The sequence below is a fragment of the Myotis lucifugus genome, unplaced genomic scaffold, assembly GCF_000147115.1.
Source record: "Myotis lucifugus unplaced genomic scaffold, Myoluc2.0 scaffold_1, whole genome shotgun sequence".
NCBI lineage: Eukaryota > Metazoa > Chordata > Mammalia > Chiroptera > Vespertilionidae > Myotis > Myotis lucifugus.
In genome coordinates, this window is record NW_005871049.1 from 21,294,811 (window position 1) to 21,320,781 (window position 25,971).

Consider the following 25,971-nt stretch of genomic DNA (forward strand, 5'->3'; position numbering starts at 1 on the left):
GTGATGACAAACGAGTCAAGAATGTGTAGTGATGTAAGAAGGAGGTCATGTTTCCGTTTTCCAAATGGAAATGGTTTTGTTTATTTTAAAGGTTATAACCATAATAGCTCATTTTCGAGTGCTTGCTTTGTGCTGGATGCTCTTTAGAGCGCTGTTCAAATGGAATCTCCTTTACTCCTTGGAACAAAACCATGAGCTAGATACTGTTATGCTGGGAACCATTACTTATCCCCATTGTATACCCGGAAGCCAAAGCTTGTACTCACTCAAGCTTACCCAGTGGAGAAGTGTAATAATGCCTGTTGTTAAATTTTTTTTTCTTCGCAAATACTATAAAATGTACAGAGATAATGGCTGTATTCTTTATTAATGAATGAGTTTGTTGTTGTTGCTGTTGTTATCCAGCTCACAGACTTGATCCAGATGTCACCCACTGTCCTACTTGTCCTCCGTAGAAAGAAATTTTCAGGTCTGAGACCCAGTCCAGGATCCTCGTTGCATTTCACTTTTCATGTCTCTTAGCCTTCCTTCATCTGGATCAGCCTTAGTTCTTCTTTGTCCTCAGCTATGACATTTTGAAAAGATGGAGCCAGTGATTCTGTAGAATGCCCCTCAATTTGGGTTCGTCTGATACTTTCTTAGATTCAGGTTATGCGTAGGTGGCAGGAATACCCCACGAGTGACACCGTGTTCTTCTGATTGATCCTATCAGATGGCAAAACGGCTGTATTTTTTTTTAAATAGCAGCTTTATTGAGATAAAATTCACACCAACCCACATGAATGCACCCTGTGAAGATGTATAATTTGGTGGTTTTTGGTGTATTAGCGGGTGTACAACCTTCACTGTCTAATTTTAGAACATTTTTATTGCCCCCAAAAAGAAACCTCACACCCATTAACAGTCACGTCCCACCCCCCAACTTCAGTCCCTGGCAACCACTAATCTACTTCCTTTCTATAGATTTGCCTACTCTGAATATTTTATATAAATGGAATCATAGAGCATGTGGTCTTTCGCTATTGGCTTCTTTCATTTAGCATCATGTTTTTAAGATTTACCCACATAGTGGCACATGTCAGAACTCATTCCTGTGTATTGCCAAGTAACACGCCATTGTGTGGCCATTCCACGTTTTGTCAATCCATCCATCCATTGGCGTGCATTTGGGATGTTTCCTGTTTTTGGCTATTAAGAATAACGCTGCTATAAACATTGGTGTAAAGGTTTTTGTGTGGACATACGTTTTCAATTCTACTGGGTATTTATTTAGGAGTAGAACTGCTGGTGTATGTGGTCACTCTGTGTGTTACATTTTGAAGAACTGCTAAACTGTTTTCTCAAGTGTCTGACCATTTTACATTCTCTCCAGCAGTGTCCGAGGGTTCTGATTTTCCCGCATCCTCACCAGCGTCCAACAGCCGATTTTTTGATCATACCTACGCTAGTGGGTACGAAGTGGTATCTCACTGTGGTTTGCACTTGGCGTTCTCCAATGACTAGTCGAGTTGAGCATCTTCTTATGTGCTTATTGGTCATTTGGTTTGTTTGTTTTAGATTCTACATATGTGAGATTATACAGTGTTTGTCTTGGTCTGACTTACTTTACTTGGCACAATGCCCACAGGTTCTATAAATGTTGTTGCAAGTGGCAGGATTTCCTTTTTTTTTAATGGCTGAATAATATTCCATATTGTGTGTGTGTGTATGTGTGCACACGTGTATACCACAACTTCTTTATTCATCCATTGACAAACACTTAGGTGGATTCCATGTCTCAGCTATTGTGAATAATTCTGCGATGAACATGAGGGTGCAGATATCTTTTTGAGTTAGTGTAACTTAATCTTTAAGCTTAATATATTGTGAGCATCTTTTCATGTCTCCATCTAATTACATCACTTCTAATGACTACTTTGTAGTTCATTATATGAATCTTCCATGCTTTACAATCTAGTACTTTATATATAGGATTTATTTAAAAGGAAAAATAATGCCGCACATTGGTCTACATCTTTGAACACTTCTGCAATAATTCCTTTAGAATACATTTCTAGAACTGGAATTGCTGGGTCAAAAAGTGGGCATGTTTTGTCCTGGCCGGGTTTCTGAGTGTTTTGGAGCATCGTCTCTTGCACTAAAAGGTTGTGGATTCTATTCCTGGTCAGGGCAGATACCTAAGTTTCGGCCTGGTCAAGGCATGTACAAGAGGCAACCGAGCGATGTTTCTCTCTCATATAGATGTCTCTCCCCCTCCCCCCGCTCCTGCTCCCACTCCCTTTCTCTCTCAAAACTAATAAAAATACATCCTCGGGTGAAGATTTTTCTTTTTTTTTAAAGGTGGGCCTGTTTTAAGGCCTTTGAAAAGTATTCTCGACTGCTTTCCAGAAAGGTTGTTCTGGTGTCTAACTCTTGTTCCAGTGTCTGAGGACTGTGTTGGTTTCCCCGCAAACTTCCCAGCACTGAGTGCCGTGAGTGTTTTGAACGCTGAGACCCCAGTTGGAATCATATACTGTTCAAGTGCGTTCACGTATGAAGGAGGTTGGTTGAAGTCTTTTCTTTGTTTCCCACCATTGGACTAGTTTCCCGAGCCAGGAGATTTCCTCCTCTGCCTCCTCCAGCCCGATCCCTGCCTGGATCGCATGCTGGATCTGGGAAGCTGTTCCTGCCCCACCCTCCGCTGGCACAGACCCAAACACATCCACTCTCCTCCTCACTTGCGCGGGTCCTGGCCAAGGCCCTGGGAGGGATCCTAAGAGTGTGTTCACGTGGTTATGGTTTCTATTAAATTTTTGAAAGTAAGATATATTATGTATTCCCGCCCCCTTTTTAAACACCCCCTTACTCACAATAAATTTTAGGCCCCAGAAAAGCTGGATCTGCCCCTGCCTGGGACATGTTAGGTGTTCAAAACAAAGTTGAATTGAATGAAACTCATGAAGTTTAACGCCTTTTTTTTTTTCTTTTAGCATTTAGGCAAGGAGCCTTTTTTGTTCCTCCGAGGCTTGGTTCCTGGTAGGCTCATGAAAAATATGGTAGCAGTGAAAGAAATACTCTCGGAAGGTTTTTAACAGTTCAGATAAATTTTGTGTGCAGTACATGTGTGCTTATGCCATCATGTGTTCCCAAACGTGCTAGCCGGAAGTCGCCCCGATCCCGATTTCCTGTGATAGCCCAGTCAAGCCTCTCAGTGCCCAGACGGCCTCTGTGCTACCTCACTCCGTGGCGCACGCCCTGCAAAGCCTGTGCGCTGGGGAGGAATCTTCTGGAACCCTCCTTTCTATGTCTTGAAAATGTGCCCAACCTGAGTGATGGGGTTTTCAGGGGGGTTTGTTTACTTTTCTAGTTTTCCCCATTTCCTAAACTTAGTTGAAGTGTGTGTTTAATAACAGGGTGGAAAAAACACCCCAATACACTTTTTGTTGAACAGAACGTTTCTGACTTGTTCTCCGTGAGAGCCGAGGCCTGGAGAATCAGGGCAAACATGCAGGGCGTTAATGTGACTGCAGGCAGCTCACGTTTGGAACGGAGGTCGGTCAGCAGGTGCTGCGTTCTCACAGGTGCCCTAGTATTCGCTCGAGCCCTGTTATTAGAGGACTGAACACTAGGACATAAAAATGTCTCTTCATTACCTATGCACCTTTGGAAAGCACTGTAGGCTGCTGTCCAGTGTTTCGGAAGACAGTGTTTGGGGTACAATAAAAAACTGGCAGCCAGGGGTGAGGTGGGACTTTGAGTAGCCAGCGCAAGGAGCAAATAGAATCAGAAGAGGCTGAGCCCAGTGTCCAGCAAAGTTTATGAAAGCAAGAAGCAGAAGCTGAGAAATTGCTAATGGAATAGAAAAGCTTGTAAACATAGTGAAGAAATGTGTTTTTTGCCCTGGCTGGTGTGGCTCAGTTGGTGGAGCTTCGTCCTGTACGCCAAAAGCTTGCAGGTTGGATTCTGGGTCTGGGCACATGCCCAGGTTGTGGGTTCGGTCCCCGGCCAGGGTTCCCCAGTTGGGGTGCCCTGGTCGGAGTGCGTGCAGGAGTCAACTGAGCACTGTTTCTCTCTCACATTGATATTTCTCTCTCTCTCTCTCTCTCTCTCTCTCTCTCTCTCTCTCTCCCCCTTCCTTTCTCTCTAAAATCAGTAAAAATATATTGATTAAAAAAAAGAAATTTGTTTTTGTCTCAGCCTTAAGTCTTCCTTGAGAGAAAAGATATGTAACAAGTGTGATGAGTGTGACAGGGCAGGGAGGGGTACAGACTAGTGAGACTCTAGTCTGACCTGCGGAAAGGGAAAATTGGGTAAGTTGTTGAGAAATCTCCTACTGATTAAAATCACGAGTGACAAGTTCAAGCAATAAAGACAGTCTTTGGCATATGTTGGAACAGGTTTACTATAAAAATCAGTAGCCTCACTTACTTGGTGCTCAGACACTATTTGCAGCAGCCCTAGGGTGTATGACAGCGAGTTTTCAGCTTTTTGCTGGAATCTGGGACCCCAGGGGACACACTCTGTGTTACTGATGAGGCCCCCTCTTTCTGGTTTGCTCCCTCTCAGGGCAGCCACCTGGAAGTCCTTGTTGTGGCCATGGAGACACTGAGAGACTTGAACCTGTGGTTTACTTGCTGTATTTTAAAACTCCTGAACACCTTTGTTACATTTCCTGCTATCAGTCACAGTCTCTGTGTGGAATACTTTCCTCCCCACCCTCCTGGGGGGGAAATTCTGTGTGTCAGGGACTCACTAAATCAGAGAGATGATCAAACAGCCGTAGGAACAGTGAGAAGTAGCAATGAGCACGCACAACGTGAGCTGGAGAGATGTGGCCGCCGTGTGGGTACCTTTTGTTCTTGGCCTAGAGGTTTGGTAGGAAAAGTCCTCTGGGATTTCAACAGCAGTTGTCTGATGTCATGTGTCAATATTGTCTTTTGCATAGAAAATTGTTTAGTGGCCTAGCGTGTTTAGTTTTGAAGTCGAAGACTTTGTACAACAGGTCCTCGAATAATGTTAATTGCATTGAACTTCGTTTTGTTATAATGCTGATGATATGGCCTGGAACTTAGCTCTTGTTTATATCATTCGCCTAAGGTAAAGCTGGTTTTGTTATACCTCATTTTGCCTAAAAGTCGCAGAACCTATTGATGACGTTAAATGAGGACTTAACTGTACCCAATTCCAATGAATAGGGCTCCCATTTTTTATTCTTGCCACAGAGATAGTGATGTTTTGCTCTGACGTCAGGTGATATTAACACCACAGAAAGAGAAAAACTGGGATAAAAGTATGGAGAGAAGCCCTGGCCAGTGTGGCTCAGTCGTAGAGCATTGGCCTGTGTACCAGAGGGTTGTGGGTTCCATTCTCTGTCAAGGCCCTGTACCTGGGTTGCAGGTTTGTTCCCCGGCCCTGGGTCAGGTCGTGTGTGGGAGACAATCAATCAATGTGTCTCTCTCACATTGATGTTTCTCTCTCTCTCTCTCTCCCTCCCTCCCTTCCTCCCTCCTTCCCTCCTTCCCTCCTTCCCTCCCCCCTCCCTCCTCCCCCCCTTTCCTTGCAATCTCTCTAAAAATCAATGGGAAAAATATCCTCGAGTGAGGATTAACAAAAACAAAGCCAAAAAAAAAAAAAAATAGGAGAGCCTTTAAATTGCTGTGGAAGGAGTTTGAACATATTTACCTGTCAGACTCTATTAGTCGACATGTAGAATATGGAGAATGAGCAATTTTAAACTTTAATACTTGAGTTTCCACGAGAAGGAAACAACAGGCAAATGTAATTTTAAAGCAAATACATATATTTAGTACATATATAATCTGGCCAATTTCAGTGTCCAGGACAGAGGAAAATTGGCGCCTCCAGGCAGGGGGATAAATTGCTGCCGCCCCCCCCTCCCCCCACCAGTCTCTGAGACAGAAATTCACTAGGAGCCTCTAGGAAGATGGCCCGTCGCTCCCTCCGCACTTACTCTTTTACCCAAGGACTTTTTGAAGAACCTGCTCTACCAAGTGCCTGTTGTGTGTAAGAAACAGGAATTGATGTCGTGGGTGAATAGGGAAGTGTGACCGTCCCTGAGCACAGGGAGTTTACACGTTTATGCACTCGAAAACAAAACCACCAGGGTAAAGCCCGGTGCATAAATGCCAAGCGAATGATACAATCAGCGGTCATTTGCTCCGGGAAGATCTTGCCAGGAATTCATCCGGGGGCCGGCCGGCCGTGAGGGCCTCTGCGTGCGGGACAGCCAGACCTGCTTCCTCATCTGAGCTCACTTTGGGGACGGGAGGTTTCTGGAGGCTTGGATCATGGCCCATCTTTCTTGGTACCAATTTTACTTGAGACTTGGAAGGAAGAGTTTGATATGAAAATAAGCCCATCTTAAAAAAAAGACAGCCAGCCTTTAGCTCTTTTTCTCCATTTAGGCAGGAAACTGGGAAGGCCCTGGAGCCCTGGAGCAGTGAATTCTCTTGTCAGGGGAGTTCCGGGGGGAAGTTTGAGAAGCCGTGATGAGAGAATAGGAAAGGCCGGCCCTGAGCTGTCTCCTCTCCGTTCCCTAATGGCTGAGCAGGTTGAGGGGGAGCTGTTACTCTTTTGTGATAGAGGCCAACGGGGGTGCCAGGGCTTCCTGACTGAGCTGGATCGATCACGCAATGGAAAGGATTGGAGCGCTACTCCAAGCGTTTTTTCTGTAGCGTCATTCATGAGAAGCACGGGGGGCCTGCCGTGGGGTGGTTGCAGCTCCCTCTTCTTCAGGTGAGGTCTTTGGATCCAGCACGAAAGCAGTGCCCTGAAGTTGCAGAGCAGGTGTCTGCGTGGGTGAGCTGCAGGAACCAGGGCCTGAAGGGACTTGCAGTCCACCCGAAAGCCAGTTGTTTGTGGCTGTGATTTTAGTGGGGAAAGAGTCCACGTTGGGGAGCAGCCCTGCCCACAGGTGGGTGATGCACAGACTTGAGCCGCTGTCCTCTGTGTCATCTTGGGCCCCGTTTCATGTCTGGACTGGGGGTGCCACCGCTCTTCAAGGCGGTCGTGAGGCTGGAGAAGATGAGTCTCGGGGAGTGTGTGTTAGGGATCAGTTAATGGTGGTGGAGGCTGTGCTGCAGATAAGGCTCTAATATCCTTGGGAGGGAAGGGGGTGGCTATTTCTCAAGGGAAAAGTCTGGGCCCAGGCCTCCCAGGCAGGTTCTCTCAGTACACGTGTCACCCTTGATGGTCTAGTTAGGAATTAGAGAGTCTCCACCATAATTGCTCAAACTATTGTATGTTGCTCAAGAGAAGCCCGTGTGTTGTTAGGTACAGATGGACACTAGACCCAATACATTCCTGCAGACTTTTCTTTGAAAGAGTTTATTCATTTTAATTGTGATAAAACGTGTACTGTAACATTTTCCATTTTAATCCATTTTAAGTGTAGAATTAAGAGGCATTGAGTACATGCCCAGTGTTGGGCGACCATTGTCACCACCCATCCACAGAACTGTTCATCTTGCAAAACTGCAACTGTGCTTTTTAAACAAGAACTCCCCATCCCCTCTCCCCCAGCCCTGACAACCACCATCCTGTGTTCTGCCTCTATGAATTCGGCTCCTCCAGGTCCCTCCGATAAGTGGAGTCACCCCGTATTTGGCCTTTGGGGGCTGATTTATTTCACTGAGCATTAAGTCTTCAGGGTTCATCCAGAGCACATGTTCTTTGTTTTGTTGTTGCTCTTTTTTCCCCCTATTTCTTGGTCTTATTACAGAAGAAATACATGTTTGTTTAACAGTCTTTCAGCCATTTAGAGGAGAATGGAAGAGCCCATCATGCTTTTGCTCTTGTAGTGTTTGTGCTTCTATGAGGCCGCATCTTCAAGCAGAATGGCTTGGAGGAAAGCCCTGTGCATACCAGGGCCTGTGGTCTTCTCTTTGGATGTGAAAGAAACCGTTGAGTGTGTGTTGAAGACGGTGAGAAATCAAGTGTGAGTCTGTTTGGGACTTTGGTGAAGGAGTGGGGGAGAATGTGGAACAGTCAAGTGGGAACCCTCAACCACCTTTTATGAAATGGGACATTCTCACCTTTGAAGCTTCAGCTTGTGGGTTCTGAGTTCCTGTTTTGTGCCCTTTAATTTCAACTTTCTAAGTTCATACGTTTGTAGTAAATAGGTGGCCTGGCTTTCGTGATGTGCTAATACCAGGCGACCTCAGAAGGGTAGTCCCTTTCTTTCCACGGGGGGTGGGTTGGGTGGGGAGCTTTGTGCCGAGCACCTGGGGAAGGAAGGGACCCAGGATGGAAGTGAAGGCAAATGCAAAGCCAAGAGGGCCGGCTCTCTGGTCCCCTGAGACTCCACCCGGTGAGGTGTAGCTTCCAGGAAGCCCCCCTGTCCCTTCTGCCTGAGCATTCGGTGCTCTGTCTGCCGAGTTCTCTGGTCTCGTGTGTGTCTCCACCCAGTGAGATGGAGTTCCTTAAGAGCAAGATCCTGGTGTTATTTTTACGAGTAAATGCTGTTTCCCCTGCACTTAGCTGGGTGCTTTAGCCCTAGATCTTCTTTAATAAATGTGTCCTCCAGTGGATGGAGCGCCTGCCCAGCAGGTGGTCCTTCCCATGTCTCATTCTGCACCGGGCCCATCCTGATTCTCACCTCAATTCGGACTCCTGTCTTCTTCTTGCACCACCCTCCCTCCTGGCTTCCCCACCCTCCCACTCCCACAGAGCACTTTCCACACGGGTTTGCTTGAGGCCCTGCCTCGGTTACCTTTGGTAAGTTAGACAGGGCAGAGGAAACCCACCTCTGTCGGGGTGCAGCCCCCTGGGCTTCCCCACAGCCACTCTGGTACTTGTTGGTTAGTCTTTATAGGACTTCAGGACTGAGCAGGTTTTTATGGCTTCATCTGTTCACTTAACCATTATGTAATATTTCTTTTTAAAGTGTTTTTTTTTTTTAAATTTCAGGGAGGGAGAGGAAAATAGAGCTAGAAACATCAATGATAAGAGAAAATCATTGATTGGCCGCCTCCTACATGCCCCCCTACTGGGGATCGAGCCCGCAACCCAGGCATGTGCCCTGACTGGGAATCGAACCATGACCTCCTGGTTCAGATTGATGCTCAACCACTGAGCCATGCTGGCTGGGCCACCATGTAATATTTCTATGGTACTGTGTTTTCTTTGGTCTAAAAAATACCTAAACACCATGCGACTATAGGATTACCTGTATTTTTTTTTTGCCTTCCGCATTTATTGTGCCTTTAGCATTTGATGTCAAATTAAGACCTGAAATAGAGTTTCCTGTGAATGTCAATCCCAAATATTATGTCAGCAGTTGGCAAACCACATTCATCAAAACTGCCAGAATTATGTTGCTTTTCAACCAGAAGTATTTGTGAAACTTAGGAATTTCCTCTGTCTCCATTGCTGTCTGTTGAATGAAATTCCTTTCAGAAGATAGGAGGCCAGGCAGTGTGCCTAAAGCTAGAGGTGGGGACAGTTGTCTCAGGAATGAAATGGGGAGGGGAGAGAGACATAATAAAATTAAACAGTTTAAAGGGAAACAGCCCAGTCTTGTGTAGCAGGAAGCCAAATCTGATGCAAGTCTGAAGGTAAGACCTGAGGTAAGAAGAAGAGGAAGTCTCTAGGAGGAGGAATTAAGGTTTTAGAAATACAAAGACTGAAATTTGCACAGGTGGTTGGCTAACAGTTGTGAAGGGTGTGCTGAGGAGAGCAGTCCGTAGGAGGTTAGCTGCTTCTAACTAGCCTCGGGTTTTGTAGTTGAATTTTTACGGTTGACTAACAATGAACACTGTTACTGATAGCATTGTGGGAAAAGGTCTGCAGTTAGCTAGTGCTAAAAGAAAATTAAGATTGATGTCCAGATCAGGGCCACACCCATAAAGGAAGCTACACCCTCATCCCTGCCGTCAGCCTTATGGATTATACTGAAAGTTTTCTTGTTTTTTTAGGCCAGGCTCAGGAATCCCAAAGGATCCAGCCAATCAGAAAAGGCCTCAGAGAGCCAGTGAAGGGAGTCCATTCTAGTTGACTATCAGCTCTGCCCTTACTTCACGACATAGTTTTCTCATGACATTTCTCATTACAAAATTCATGTTTGTTGCAGCAAGATTAGGTAATTCATAAAAGAACAAAGAGGGTGGAAATCATCAGTATCCCACTGTCCTAAGAGTGTTGTACCAGCACATCTCCCTGTCGGTATGCCAGGCTGTCTTCCTGCCTTTCCCACATTTCCCTCCTGTTGACTTTCGCCATCTCTCCTGCAGAAAGGCTAGTGGGGAATTTGGCCACTGGCTGGGCTACATTGCCTTTCTCAAAGCTTTGCACCCTGAGAATTCCCGCCCAGGGCACGTGGTCCCCGCAAGGACCCTGGTGGACCTGCCTGGGGTCACACGCAGGTCCTGAGGCCAGGGAGGCCGAGTCTCCAATCAGAAGGACCGAATGGCCAAATGCCATGGCTACCCCCGATTGGCAATCCAAGTCTTCTCCCACAGTACTTTGTAAATGGTAAGAAAGGCTCACAAGAAAATGGTTGCTAATCACAGGCACACATGTAGAATTCTTCATGGATGACATTGCTTTGCAGGTAAAACGTGTTATATGGGTGCTTATATTTTTATTTGCTCCATGTATGTCTTATTTTGGAGGCAGCTGCTATAATAACGGAGTATGCTTTTTGGGGGGTCTGTCTTATGGGACTTTTGTCTAATGGCCCGTGGATTGGTTGGTAGGAGGCCTGGGTTTGTTTCTCAGTTGGCTTTTAACCAGATGCTTGATCTAGGGCGAGTGGTCCTCTGGGTTTCCATGTCCTGGCCTGGAGGAGAGAGTTAGACCCTGCGGTCTGTCAAGCCACTTCTGACATCAAATTCCAATGCTCTGGCTTGATTTGACCACTGTATAGTATTTGCAGGGTCTGTAGCTGTGTCATAGGTTTTGTGCAATATCGTCATTGCTGTGATTTCTTTGGTGCCTTCGGCCAGGATGTAACCCTTCCATTTGGAAGTCGTTCCCATGGGAACATACGATTGGCTTTATTTATGTTCTGGTTTCTAGGAATGTGCTGGGGAGGTAAAGCGGAGCCTGTCTCTGTGCTGAGCGGCTCTTTTTGTAAAGACCACACTGTTTGCACAGCGCTGCGTACTTAGTGATGCTAAGTGCGCTCAGCGGCTCCCTGCCCAAGTACCTGACAGGCGCCCTTTCACTGTCCCTGTGTTAGTTTTTCCGGCCTTAGCGGACCACCTTCACTTCGTTTCTCTTCCGTTTCATCTTCTTGGTACCATATTTTTAAAGGCTCCTTTGATTTTTGGTCCTGTGTGTTGTTAGAGTGCCAGCTGTCTGTACCGTTAACGTGAGCAGCTGCTTTTCCCCTTGATCTGGGCTGGATTTCCTTGGCATGTGAAAGACATCACCGGCGAGGCCCTGGGCCTGCATTCGCGCTCCGAGCTCTCCTGTCTCTGCAGCCGAGAACAGGGTGGATATGGATGGCTTTTTAGAATGGGGGCGGGTGGGAGGGAAATATCAGAGCCTCAACTTACTTCCAGATTTTGGCATTCGATAATATAAAACAGGTTACAGCCTGTTTCTTCAAAGGGAGGGTTAGTTAGTTGTAAAAATGGGAATTTATTGATAGGGAGAACTAGGATATGAAAACAGAACAGAGGAAGGCTGCCTGTGAGCTCCTAGCAGTTGGCGTTGATAGATTTGTGTGGGTCGAGAAACATGTTTTATATTTACTGTATTCTTTTCTAGAGACCGGAGAAAACTGTGGTATGTTTGAAAATATTGAAAAAAGACGGCTGGTTTTTAAAATAGAGTGTACAGTCTGGTTGCAGTAATGCAGATAAACTCATTCATTCACCTGTGGAAATTTAGGGGGAAACCTCTAGGCTTAAAAACAACAAAACCGTTAAAAACAAGGTGAGAACAAGTGTTCGATTAAAAGCAAGGAGAGGAGGAAAAGGCTTACTTTAGAACTTAGGGAGGAAATAACTTTCTCACTTCCATTTTCTCCCAGGTTCCTCTTTAAAATCCCGGTCTTGTCTCCTAGGTTCCCTTCCCAGGCCTGTCTTCTAATGTGTTTGTGTCAAAGTTGCTGTATCGAGCAAGACAGTAATCACGTACACCTCAGTTGTAGAGTTTCCAAGACTTAAGAAATAGTGTGGGGGGAACAGCCCTGGCCAGGTGGCTGTTTGGAGCATCATCCCGTGCACCAAAAGGTTGCAGGTTCTATTCCTGGTCAGGGCACATACCTAGGTTGTGACACATTGAGATGCTTCCAATCAATGTTTCTCACATACTTGTTTCTGTCTGTCTGTCTGTCTGTCTGTCTGTCTCTCTCTCAAATTAATAAAAGCGTATCCTCGGGTGAGCATTAAACAAAAAAAAAAGGAAATAGTGGGGAGCCAGGCCTCCCTCGGAGAGAGTGTGTGTGTGTGTGTGTGTGTGTGTGTGAGAGAGAGAGAGAGAGAGAGAGAGAGAGAGAGAGAGAGAGAGAGAGAGGAGATTTTGAAACAACCAGCCGTGGGTTCTTATCTGCTGTTGTCGGTCACACCAGGCTTTGAGGTTTTGCTCCCTTTCTGTAGGGCAGCTGGGTATTTATTTAGTCTGGTCTGGAAGGATTATACCCTCTGGAATCAGGAGGCGGGATCTCTGTCCAGAGGGTGCCAGGTTCCCCTCATCGGTCTCCTCTGTTCCGTGGTCACTGGTGATTTCCAGGATATTTTGTGATTAATTTTATCTCGGTGCTTAGGGGAAATGACACTTCATCTAGTGTCCGTGAACTTTTGACTTTCATCTCTAGATGGTGGAAATGTTTTGTTCCATATAGACTTGGTTATCATTACAGTAGTAAAAGAAACGATTGGTTATTTTGAGTTTCCTATTTAAGGCATACTTCTAAAGTGAGTGTGGTAGGTGAGATGGAATCCTTTTACCAAAAAAAAAAAAAAAATGAAAGTAAAAATTTTCCACTTAAAACAAATTAGCAAGCTTCTGTGGGTGCCTCTTCCACCTTCTGCATAACGTGAAGAGAAACTCCAAGTGTGTGTTTCCACTTACTAAGAGTGAATATGTAAAGTAAGAGGCCTGTGTGGACACCTTATTTAGAAACAGATGCTGCTGATTTGGAGGGAGTGGGTTGAAAACGGTGAAAAACCAATGAGAAGAGAAGGCGGAATCCTCAGGCAGGGGGCGGGGTGGGGGGAGTCTTAATGCCAGCACAAATATGATATCAAGTGAAATCTAGAAATAAAAATAGTTTACTCAGAGGAGAAATTAAATTCAGAAATCAGGGGCCCATGTGCGACTTGTATCACACCTGAGGTGTACTCTCTGGCCTGACTCCTTGTGTGGGGAACGGATTCATTTGCTTTAAAGATCTCCCTTCATTTCCCACCCTGCCCAGGTAGCTGTGGGAGATTTTCCGTATTTGACATATGCCCATGATTTGAAGTCACACAGTGTATTGTATTAAGTAAGATCTGGTTGCAAAAATGGACTCTGTGGGCTGTTACACAAGATGCTGCCATATGTTCCTTTCAGGAGACCTCACACATGCTTTAAAAAAAGGACAGCTCTCATCATTTCAAATCTGAGTAGCTCTTAGTTCATGTTGGTGTCAGATTGTCTGTTTGCAGCATCTAAAATTCTTGCTGTCTCTGTTGTCCTTTTGTCTTAAGTCTCTGTTGCTCGTCTGAGAATATAAAGTCCTTGTGGTCAGGGTTTTTTACTTGCTCTTAGCACCAAAGGCTGAGTTGGACATATGGTCCAGAAAAGACTAGTATGTGAAAAAATGCTGGTTGCATTTGGGCACATGCTGATAATGTGATTATTAGAATTTTCCAGTGAAGGTGGTGTTAGTATATTTTGTAGTCATCCTATCCGCTTAGTTCAAGTGTCATTCATTTGGTGAATGATAGGATTTGGGGGCATACAGCCAGTTTATTGGATGATAAGAATCAGGAGCCCAAAAAAACCCCCAAACAAACCACAAAAAAACCAAAAAACCACAAACAAACAAACACACACACAAAACTAGACAGGCTGGCCTTAGCCTGTTTGGCTCAGTGGGTAGAGCCTCAGCCTGCGGACTGAAGGGTCCCACGTTCGGTCCCGGTCAAGGGCACATGCCTGGGTTGCAGGCTCCATCCCCAGTAGGGAGTGTGCAAGAGGCAGCTAATCCATGATTCTCTCTCATCATTGAAGTTTCTATCTCTCTCTCCCTCTCCCTTCCTTTCTGAAATCAATAAAAAAATACGTATTAAAAAACAAACAAACAAACAAAACTAGACAGGCTGCATGATGAGCTGAATCAAAGAAGAAGAAATGCAAAAGATGTCATCAGGCTGAGTCCTGGGATCTGGATTAGCAGTTGTCTGCACGGGAAGGGGCAATGGAGAGGAAAAGGCCAGAGGAAGGAAGGTAGGTGCGGGAGACTTGGGGTGTTAGAGACGGCTGGACAGTGAGTGAGGCCTTAGGTCCTCTGTTCAGGGTAGGCGATCATGCTGGAGTCAGTTCTGGTGACTGCTCTTCAGTGAAGCAGCGTCAGAAACATATTTCATTAACGCAAAGTGTAGCAGGAAGTGAATGATTCTTCCCAGGATCCAGCTTAGAGCATATTGGCATAGGACCAGGAAAGGTGACAGAGGCAGCTCCCAGGTCCCGGGGTCACAGCTGGCAGGATGTTCCTGATTCAGTAGCCCCAGGGCAGCTTCCTGAGGTGCCCCGCCTTCCCCATGACAGAGGCACCAGCACCCTTGGGAGCCAGTTCCCTGTTGTTTGGGAGTCCTTCCTGGAGGCCCAGCATAGAGCCTGCTCCCTCAAACCTTTCAACAATCACATTAAGTATCAATTCCCTGTGTGAACATCCCTTCCTGCTTAAAATAGCTAGCTTGTTTCCTGCAACCTGGCTCTCCCTGAGACGGAGGAATTTTATAATGGAAATGAGCTGTGTTAGAAATGAGGTGTCCCTGGAAGGGTCCTGGAATGAACAGCAGAGAGATGGATAAATGGGTCTGTGGATATCCCAAATGCACACCTGCTTTCCTAATGGGAGCAGGGACGGTGGAGTTCCTTGGGGGAGCTGTTCCCCAAATCCATATTTGCAGGCTCTGTCCCCAGATATTCTGATTCAGGAAGAGCTCGTGGAGTCCTAGGGTGTGTGTGTGTGTGTGTGTGTGTGTGTGTGTGTGTGTGTGTGTGTCTATATATATATATATATATATATATATATATATATATATATATATATATAGTTTGTTTTGTTTTTTAAGGTTGCCCCTCGTTATCTCTGAGAGGCACCAAATTGGGTACCAGTGGCCCACATTTCTTGACTCCCTGAGCTGGTGCTCATGATGATTTTTTTTTTTTTAAGGGAGGAGGAAATGTTTAGGAGCTACACATTTTTAAAGATTCCCCTGCTAGGGATTCACCTTTTCTTGAATTTAAAGTGATGAATTCTGTAACTGATGCCAGAATGTGGCAGTCTTTCTAGTGTAGGGTGTACAGGATGTCCCTGTTTTGTTATTACTAGAGGAAAGAAATATATTTCGAAAGTGTCACTGAATACAGCATAACAATTGAGTTGTTTGTCATGAGAGTTAAAAACTTAACCGAACACTTTATATACAGTATTTCACTGAATAACTATGGCCCTTTGCAATATAATACCCTATCTCATTGTAGCAAGTACAGTTACAGTATTTTAGTATTTTTTTAAATCTCTGTTTATAGCTAAAGGAAAACCACAAGGAAAGCTATTTAAAATAGGGAAATGCCTCCTCTGAAGAGGGGTCAAGAGATTATCTGGAGAACGGGCAAAGTCAGAGTAATTGAGTCGTATGGGAGTGCACTGAGCTCTGGAGGTCAGGTGGTTTAAAGATCATGAAGATTAATATGGAGATGGAGATAGCTGGGGAGAGAGCGAGTCTTGTGTAAGCACTTGCTCTGCTCTTATTTGATTCTTTACCACCTCCCTCCGCTTACCCCAAACCCCCGCCCCCCCAGTACCAAAACTAGTCTTGAAGTCTGCCCTTCTCTTCATCTTCCATGCTGGCTTTGGAAGGAACATGCTCACAGATGAAGAAGGAAGTCGCCGTTCTTCCCAGGTCTCCTTGTGCCTACGTGATTGACATGTCGAGAACTGGAGTCCTCTTAGCAGCAGGGGTTCTATGTCAAATGGGCCTCCTCGGAAGGGCAAGCTGTTCTCCCTCTGCAGCTGCCAGGCTGCCTGAAATTAGGCAGAAGGAGTCTGCGTTTGGATAATAGGCAGGAATTAGGCTGCATAATGATGGGAAATGTGGCCGGCCCTAATCAGAGGCATCTGCATACGGCATTTTCGCTGTGTAGGAGGCGTCTGTGTGCACAGGAAGGAAGTACGAGCACATGTATGAGAAGATGCAGAAAGCGCCTCCTCTTCCCTTTCCTACGCTGAATCCTGATGAATGCTTGATGTTGGAGGCTGGCATGTGTGCTTGCTTTTGGTTCTTTTTGTTTTTTTTCAACAGCTTTATGGAGATACAATTCACACACCATACAGTTCACTCATTTTAAGTGTGTGGTTCACTGCGTTGTGAGTATACCCACAGGGCTGTGCAGCCATCACCACAATCTAATTTGAGAACATTTCTGTCTCTCCTAGAAGAAGCAATTGGTTTTATAAAGATGCAGACCACCCCACTTGCTTTTTTATTTTTTGGTGAGGATGCAGGTTCATCCTTTTTCTCAGAAAGCATTTGTTTTTATATAGAGTCATAACATGTATTTTAATATTCCAAAGGTTACTTGATTTCATGAATTACATTTGAGTTACTGGGTTCATCTAACTACCAGTTGGGACCTTTTTGATTACAGTTATTTAGCTTGAGCATTAAAAGGGATTTATTAGCTCTTATGACCTGGAAGAAGGAGGGTTGTTGGCCTTAGAAGTAAGTGAATTTGGGGATTCTCTCTCCATCTTTCAGATCTTCTATCCCCACATTGGGCACATTCACACCCTTTCCAGCTAGGGGACTAGATGTGGGGGTGGGGTACACATCTGCACCCCATTGATGCTTGAAATAGGGGTGCAACTGCAGAAGTGAGGCTGAGGGTCAGATGCAGGCCGCACCTCAGCTTGCCTCTATTTTTGTGTAACTGTTATTTGTAGATTCTGAAGGTTTTGATTTACAGTGGGAACTTTGGCCCGGAGTGCTTACAGAGTGGTGAGAGCAGGACAGGTATCAAGGAGGGAATTGGTGCTTGCTTTGGCAGCACTGGAATGATACGGAGAAGATTAGCATGGCCCCTGCACAAGGATGACACACAAATTTGTGAAACATTCCTTATTAAAAAAAAAAAAAAAAAGAGGGAATTGAAGGTGGTGAGGTCACGGGGGAGAGTGTGGCGCTCAGTTCATGTGAGACCTTGGAAATGGGGAGTCATCACGGGGTTTGGAGCGGAGCAGGGATCTGAATTAGGATTTAAGAAGCTGCCTGGCTGGTGTTGAGCTTAGACTGCAGGGAGACCGCTTGAGGCTATTGTAGTCAATAGTTAAGAACTCAAAGAGATGTTGGTGCTTGGACCAGGGTGCAGGTGGTGAGGTTCTGGGTATGTTTTGAAAGCACAGCTCACACAAGATTTCCAGTAGGTTGATGTGGGGTGTAAGGCAGAAAACAGACAAGGATGATTGATTCCAAAATTATTGGCTTCAACAACTGAGTCATGATGGCTATGGATAGAGTGGGTTGAGGTAAGTCATGGGTGTTGGTTTAGACTTTAAAAATACATATATTTTTATTGATTTCAGAGAGGAAGGGAGAGAAGGAGACTAATATCAATGATGGGAGAGAATCATTGATGACTGGGAGCCTGCAACTCGGGCACGTGCCCTGAGTGGGAATCGAACTGTGACTTCCTGGTTCATAGGTTGATGCTCAACTACTGAGCCACGCTGGGGGGGCTTGGTTTAGACTTTTAAAAAAACGTCTTTTAGACTTTCCAGTGAACCTGTGGGTGGGCACCCAGAGTGCTGGGACTGGAGAGAGAGTTGGGTCGGGTGTAAGCTCCGGTGATGTTTAGAGCCTGGAGACTGGATCAGATCATGGAATGAGTGATTGTAGAGGGGGAAGGGAAGGCTTGGTAAAGAGGTGGTGGTGGTGGTGGAAGGAGAAGCCCACAGAGACAGGAAGTAACCAGTGAGTTAGGGAGTGTGGAGCAAAGGAACAAGAAAGTGGTTTCAGAATTGAAACTTTTGTTAGCTTTTAAGTAACTTATAAATGTGGAAATGTGTTCTTTGAATCCACACAAAGAAATAACTATTTAAGAAGAATGTATCTTCCTATATCGCCCTTGAGTTTTCTAACAGCAACATAACTCCACACATTTGGAATATTCTCAAAGGTATCAAACTACTTAACAATTTTGGAAAGCTGGGGGAAGGGGAATGTCACTCATATCCCACCCATCCTAACACGGCCCCGTTTAATATTCTGCTAATCACCTTCTCATCTTCCTCGGTAGGGTTTTTGGTTGTAATCATGTTGAACATGGCAGCTTTGTTTCCTTTTACTGACTTGTTGCCAGCACTTTTTTCATGTTGCGATTATTCTCTTCCAAACAGTGTTTCTCAGCAAGCTCTCCTTTTGGAGTCCACGTTCATCGGGACTCCAACAGCAGGGACTGAAGGGATAACACAGCCTCTCTGCCAGCTGATGCTTGCTTTTCCCTCTCCTTTCTGCTGCCCGACTCACACTGCGCTTTGTCTGGAGATGGAGAGCGCTGGAAAGAGCGGGGAAGGTGTTAGCGAAGAACTAGGCTGAAAAGGAGACCTGGGAGCCAGTCTGGGGCAGGCCTGGCGGTGGGAGAGTAACAGCCTGCAGGGCTGGACAAAGGGAGAGTGGGCGGGTGGAGAGGGGCCTCTCCCCTACCCTGAGCCACCACAGGGCCATGCTTTCTTCCGTGACATCTTCAGCAGTAACACTTCAGTGCCTCTAGAATCTGAAAGAAACATTACAATTTAAAAGGAAAACCCTTCATGCACTATTTGCATATGAGTGGTGGCTGTATAATTAAGAACAATTAAATTCCCTGGGCTGAATGGAAAGGGAGGCTCCTGCTACTTGCAGCTGTGCCCCTGGAGTGCAGCCTGGAGCTGTCATCTCCCTTGAATTAAGTTTGGAGGCGGTCTGCCCGCCCCCACTACCCCCACACATGACATTCTGTTTTAGCCCAATTGGCTTCTGTAGAGTCCATGGGACTCAGTATGAAACTATTTTGCTTTTCCCCACGACCTTAGAACAGACACTTCTCCCCTCCCTGGGCAAACACTCTACTGGGCCCATTGCAAAGCTATTTACAAACCCATCTCACTTAATGCTCCTAGTGGACATAGGGGGGGTTACTTTATTTTTTTTAAAAATTAAATTCTTTATTGTTGAAAGTGTTACATATGTCTCCTTCTCCCATTGACCTCTCCCCGCTTGCTCCCGCCCCCAGCACATGCCCTCACCTCCCTACTGTCTGTGTCCATTGGTTATGCTTATAGGCATGCATTCAAGTCCTTTGGTTGGTCTCTTAACCCTCCTTCCATCCTTCCCTGTCTTCCCTCTGAGGTTTGTCGGTCTGTTCCATGCTTCTCTGTCTCTGGATCTATTTTTGTTCATCAGTTTATTATGTTGTTCATTATATTCCACAAATGAGTGAGATCATGTGCTATTTATCTTTCTCTGACTGGCTTATTTCACTTAGCATAATGCTCTCCAGGTCCATCTGTAACCGGACAACCAGTGGCCCGTGCTGCCTGCCACTACTTGAGCCAATTAAGCAGAGACAGGGTTGAATCATATATGAGCTTTTATTGCCGGCAGTATGGGAGAGCTGCAGGTCATCCACAAAAATTTGCTCTCCAGCCCCCCATAGGCCAGCTGCTTATTTAGGGTAAGACAAGGATTATATGGGGAAGTAGGGATTACAGGCATGGGGAAGTAGGAGGCTGGGGTGGAACTTCATTATCTGGACAACAAGGCTGTTAATCTTTCTAAGGTAATAGGCAGTTCTTGAATGAGAATACCTATAGTTCCAAGGTTGACTCCCAGGTCCAAGGTTGACTCCCAAGTCCTGAGGGCGTACAACTCCCAGCCAGGTCAGAATGTCCTTTCTTTAACCAATACAATCATGGTTAACAGAGCATGATTAATATTTCCCATAATCATAACTAGTCCCCAATATTCTATTTTTGCCCCTAACACATACATGCTGTTGCAAATGGTAAGAGTTCCTTCTTTTTTACAACAGCGTAGTATTCCATTGTGTAGATGTACCACGGTTTTTTAATCCACTCATCTGCTGATGGGCACTTAGGCTGTTTCCCAATCTTAGCTATTGTAAATTGTGTTGCTATGAACATAGAGGTGCATATATTTTTTCTGATTGGTGTGTTTCTGTTTTCTTGGGCTATATTCTTAGAAGTGGGATTACTGGGTCAAAGGGCAGTTCCATTTTTATTTTTTGAGGAAACTCCTTACTGATTTTTTTTTTTTTTTTTTTAAATATATTTTATTGATTTTTTACAGAGAGGAAGGGAGAGAGATAGAGAGTTAGAAAGATCGATGAGAGAGAAACATCGATCAGCTGCCTCCTGCACATCTCCTACTGGGGATGTGCCCGCAACCCAGGTACATGCCCTTGACCGGAATCGAACCTGGGACCTTTCAGTCCGCAGGCCGACGCTCTATCCACTGAGCCAAACCGGTTTCGGCCTCCTTACTGATTTTCATAGTGGCTGCACCAGTCTGCATTCCCACCAGTAGTGTACAAGGGTTCCTTTTTCTCTGCATCCTCACCAGCACTTGTTGTTTGTTGATGATTATTTTTTAGAATTTTTAAAAATATATTCTTATTGATTTCAGAGAGGAAGGGAGAGGGAGAGAGATAGAAACATCAATAATGAGAGAGAATCATTGATAGGCTGCCTCCTGCATGCCCCCTACTGGGGATTGAGCCCACAACCAGGCATATGCCCTGACCAGGAATGCAACCGTGACCTCCTGGTTTATAGGTCAACGCTCAACCACTGAGCCACGCCTCTGGGCTAGGGGTGTTACTTTAATTTTGTAGGAGTGGAAACTGAAATTCTGATCACAACAGCATTAGATGATCTCTTGTACTCATCTTTCTGGCTAATTTGCCTTTGTGAGTTGGTCCCAGATTGGTCCCCAGTGAGTCTATGGCAGGGGTCCTCAAACTATGGCCCGCGGGCCACATGCAAATACAAATATGGTATTTGTTCCCGTTTTGTTTTTTTACTTCAAAATAAGATATGTGCAGTGTGCATAGGAATTTGTTCATAGTTTTTTTAAAAACTATAGTCCGGCCCTCCAACGGTCTGAGGGACAGTGAACTGGCCCCCTGTTTAAAAAGTTTGAGGACCCCTGGGCTCTGGGACTTTGGCAAACGTTTTCACTGCTTTGACCTAATGCCTTTCTCCCAACACTGACTAGGAAACAGGACACTGTCTTCCCCCATGTTCTCTCTTCTGGTTTTGCAAGAGCTCTGCCGTTGGACACCATGTCGAAGGACTTTAGGTAGATTAAGAAGGAGCCGGATTCCATTGTAGGGCTCCTGCAAGCCACCCAGGGGAAGGAGGTAATGTGTCCCAATAATTGAGGCAGTTTCAAGTAGTCTTTAAAAAGTAGAGTAATTTTTACTCTTTGCCTTCACTGCAGTGTAAAGGGTGTCGGGCTCTTCTCAGCATGGTCCCTTCTAGGACTTCATTCCTGGAAGGGCAGGTGGAGACCTCACCTGTGTGATCCATCTAGCACCTCTTCTATTTCTGGCGTGGCCACTTCAGTCTGCGTTCCCCCGAATGTCTCACAGAGATCCTTGCGCGCCCCCGCATGGAGGCTTGTCCCTGCACAGGAGACATCAGGCAGAACAAAAGGTTCTGAATTAGAAGCTAGTTTCTGTGTGTCCAGCCCTAAAGGCAGTTCATATGTGGCATTTCTTCGTTGACCCTCTCATGTGACCAGAGCCACCGTCGGCCAGCACCACAGTCCCTGGCTTTCCCAGTGAAAGGCAGCAGGAACCCTCTTTTCTTTATTGAGAATTTCCTTTGTTTAACCATCAGGTTTGGGTTATGTTGGGGTTAGTTTTATTGCGTTAGACGTTTAGCTCCTGATTTATTGGGAAGCTCTGGTTCTGAACCACATGAAAGGCTGGCCGTGGAGCCTGCCTCCCTGGGGCCGGCAGAGCCCGGAGCCTGGGCCAGCTGCCTGGTGCTTGCTCTGTTGAGCAGTGGCCACTGGCAGGCTCTGGGGTTTGCCAAGGGTGAGAAGCTGTTGCAGTGAGAGTTAAGTTGCGAGGTAACAGAGTTCTAAAAGACGAGTGGTTTAGAACAAGATAGCATTTTTGTTTTGTTTTCTTCCACTATTATTTTGTATTGCTTTCAGGTATACAGCATGGTGGTTAGACAGTCATACACTTTACAAAATGTTCTCCCTGATTGTCCAAGTACCAACATGTGAGTTTTTGATATGCAGTTTAAAAATCAAAATGTGTTAATTAAAGGGCAACTTCAAAAATAGGGGATTGGTTAAATTATATCACCTCCAAAGCTCCCCCCCCCCAAAGCCCCCTCTCCCTCGCACAAAGCAAACAAAAAATAAGAATAAGATAGTGTTTCCTCTGTCCTGTCAGAGTCTAGAGCAGAGGTGGGGAAGTCCAACCTGAGAAATCATTTGGTCTGGCCCTGCCACGGCACTAGGGGTGAGTTAATGAAATGTTTGACCAAATATAGCAGGCTAGTTTTTAAGTTGATAATGTTGTATGGCCCTTGAATGATGTTATAATTATCCAAATGGCCCTCGGCAGAAAAAAGGTTCCCACCCCTGGTCTAGAGCTCTGTAGCTTCGGGCTCCCTCAAGAGCACCGCATCCCCTTCCCTGGGACCTGCTCCTCCTCAGGTGTAGGGTGGAGACATGTGTGTTCATGACAGCAGATGGGAGGAATGGGCCAAAGAGTTTCTGGAAGCTGCCTCATGTTACTTCAACTTATATCCCATTTGCTAGAACTTGGTCCCATGGCCATACCCAGCTGCAAGGGAGCCTGGGAAATGTGACCAGTTAAAAATTATGGAAGGAGAGGGGGATATTAAGGGCCAAGAACAACCTCTGTCACAGAACCCTGGGAAAGAAACCATGAAACCGTGAGCATGATTTCTCAAGGGAAAATTGCTTGTGACATAACACATTTTTAAGTTACCACACTCCCTTTCCCCCATCCCTAAGAAAAAAAACAAACCCAAAACTCCAGCCCCTCTGACTTGGGTTAAGGAGCATTTGTTTTTCTGGGCACCTTCTAGATGGATTTCTCCAGTCCGTATTCCTCAGGGTTCACATGAGAAAAATCAGCTTTCAAGACATCCTGACAGTGGGATTCTCTCACACAAGTGAGCGTGGCAGGAGTGTTACGCTCTGTGGGCACGTGTGTGGTGTATGCTAGTGTGTTTAGTGGACAGCTTCACAGTCCAATTAAAAGAACTTCTACATACTTTAAAAAAAATTATACTCAAGGGTAGATTTTTTTTTCTTCCTGTTTTAAAGGGAGAAGTCTTCAACTTGTTGAATAGTGCTGTCCAGGTATTCTGAGAAACAGCACTGCCCTGAGACATGAGTTAGCTGAGCAACAGTCGCTGTGTTCTTCCTGGTAGACCGAAGCAGCTGGCTCCTTCACTCACTGTGGCCAAGAGGGTCATCAGGCTGGCCCTTCGAGGGACAGGGACACACACACACACACACACACACACACACACACACACACACACAGCTGTGATACTCTCTACTGCAGGTGGAGTGAAGACATGCATGTCAGTGGGATCGAGCATTAATGCTTGTACAATACCAGCAAGTTTAGCTACCGATGTGCTTAAAGGTTTAGAGACGAGCTTTAAAAAAATACCTGGCTCAGGTTCAGAGAACTAATATCTAAAGTTATATGGATTATATCAGGGGTCCTCAAACTACGGCCCGCGGGCCACATGCAAATACAAATATGGTATTTGTTCCCGTTTTGTTTTTTTTACTTCAAAATAAGATATGTGCAGTGTGCATAGGAATTTGTTCATAGTTTTTTTAAAAAACTATAGTCCGGCCCTCCAACGGTCTGAGGGACAGTGAACTGGCCCCTGTTTAAAAAGTTTGAGGACCCCTGGATTATATGGACACTTTGGGAACTCAAAGTTGCTTTTCTGGAAAGAGCTACAGTGTTACACACACTTTCACAAACTTGCACTGTCTACCTGTGATTGAGGAGGAAAAGTCCCTCATCCCTCATCTCCCCATGCCCCTTTCATCCTGTGAATTTCTGCTCTGGCTTCTAGCATCATCTGCCCAACTCTGTGACTGCGGGAGACCTCTAATACCGAATTCTTTTTCGTGCTAATTTGTTGTCCTTGAGCTGAAAGCCAACACAAATGTACTTTGCATTTCACGGACTTAAAAATCATATTTAATTATTTTAACACTTTGTAGAGTCTAGGGAAAGATGTTAAGTCTTTAAGCCATAGATGAGAAGCTGCATGATGAAAGTTGGAATGAGAGTTGGGACTTAATTACTGGCCTTTTCTTTGGTCGGGTTTTGCAAAGTTGTTTAGCCAGTTAGCCAAAGGAGTCCTTTATAGCACATGGTGTGGTTAAATGTGTAAATGTAATAATATATTGTAAAATTCTTTAAACAAGATGCAATGTAGTGCCTCTCGAATATAAGGTCCTGCTAGTAAGAGTAGAAGGTAGAAGGTATGGAGAGAGTCGAGTGGTGTAAAAGTGTCACACTACAGGGCAGCCTTCGGCATGTACTTACAGTTAAGAAAGGCAGGGGAGACAGGGTCTCATCCAGGCTCCCGGCTGGGCAGGTGGCCATCCCTCACTGAGGCAGTAGTGCACAGGTAGCCATCCCTCATGGAGACAATAGTGCACAGGGAGCCATCCTTCATGGAGGCAGTAGTGCACAGGTAGCCATCCCTCACTGAGGCAGTAGTGCACAGGTAGCCATCCTTCATGGAGGCAATAGTGCACAGGAAGCCATCCTTCATGGAGGCAGTAGTGCACAGGTAGCCATCCCTCACTGAGGCAGTAGTGCACAGGTAGCCATCCTTCATGGAGGCAATAGTGCACAGGAAGCCATCCTTCATGGAGGCAGTAGTGCACAGGTAGCCATCCTTCATGGAGGCAGTAGTGCGCAGGGAGCCATCCTTCATGGAGGCAGTAGTGCGCAGGTAGCCATCCTTCATGGAGGCAGTAGTGCACAGGGAGCCATCCTTCATGGAGGCAGTAGTGCACAGGTAGCCATCCTTCATGGAGGCAGTAGTGCACAGGGAGCCATCCCTCATGGAGGCAGTAGTGCACAGGTAGCCATCCCTCACGGAGACAATAGTGCACAGGGAGCCATCCCTCATGGAGGCAGTAGTGCGCAGGTAGCCATCCCTCACGGAGACAATAGTGCACAGGGAGCCATCCCTCACGGAGACAATAGTGCACAGGGAGCCATCCCTCATGGAGGTAATAGTGCGCAGGGAGCCATCCCTCACCGAGGCAGTAGTGCAGCGCTCTGAACCCTGTGAACCGATGGTGAGAGGAGGCTGGGCGTTGAACTCCATCTTAGATTCCATTTGGAGGTGCCTGCAGGCCATCAGCAGGAGGGCGTCTGGTCCAGGCCACCGACACAGGCTTGAGAAATGCATGTCAAACCACAGAAACCAGCTCTGGCTGGTTTAAGCAGAAAAGGAATTTATTGAAAAGCGGTTGGGCAGCGTACAGAATCTCTAGGAAGACTTAAGAACCAGGCTTAGAAAACAAACAAGCCAAAGTGGGCCTAGCAGCTAGAACCGCAGCTGAAACGGGTCATGGAAGTAGACCACAGAAGACACTGCCCCTCCGCCGGTCACCCGCTGCACGGCCACTGTGGTCACTCCAGAACAGTGATTCTCCACCTTCCTGCGTGGTGGCATCTGCCCCTGATCCTGTGGCAATCCAGAGGGGT

General features: G+C 45.9%; 1 protein-coding gene and 1 non-coding gene across 2 annotated transcripts in view; both read left to right on the forward strand.

The window, feature by feature from the left end:
* The window catches only part of TMEM131L (transmembrane 131 like), a 142,054-nt gene that overhangs the window by 39,700 nt on the left and 76,383 nt on the right, over nt 1-25,971 (forward strand). The window lies entirely within an intron of this gene.
* Nucleotides 17,182-17,290, forward strand: LOC111826600. The gene has a single exon (XR_002829961.1). It is a non-coding gene; the product is annotated as a U6 spliceosomal RNA (small nuclear RNA).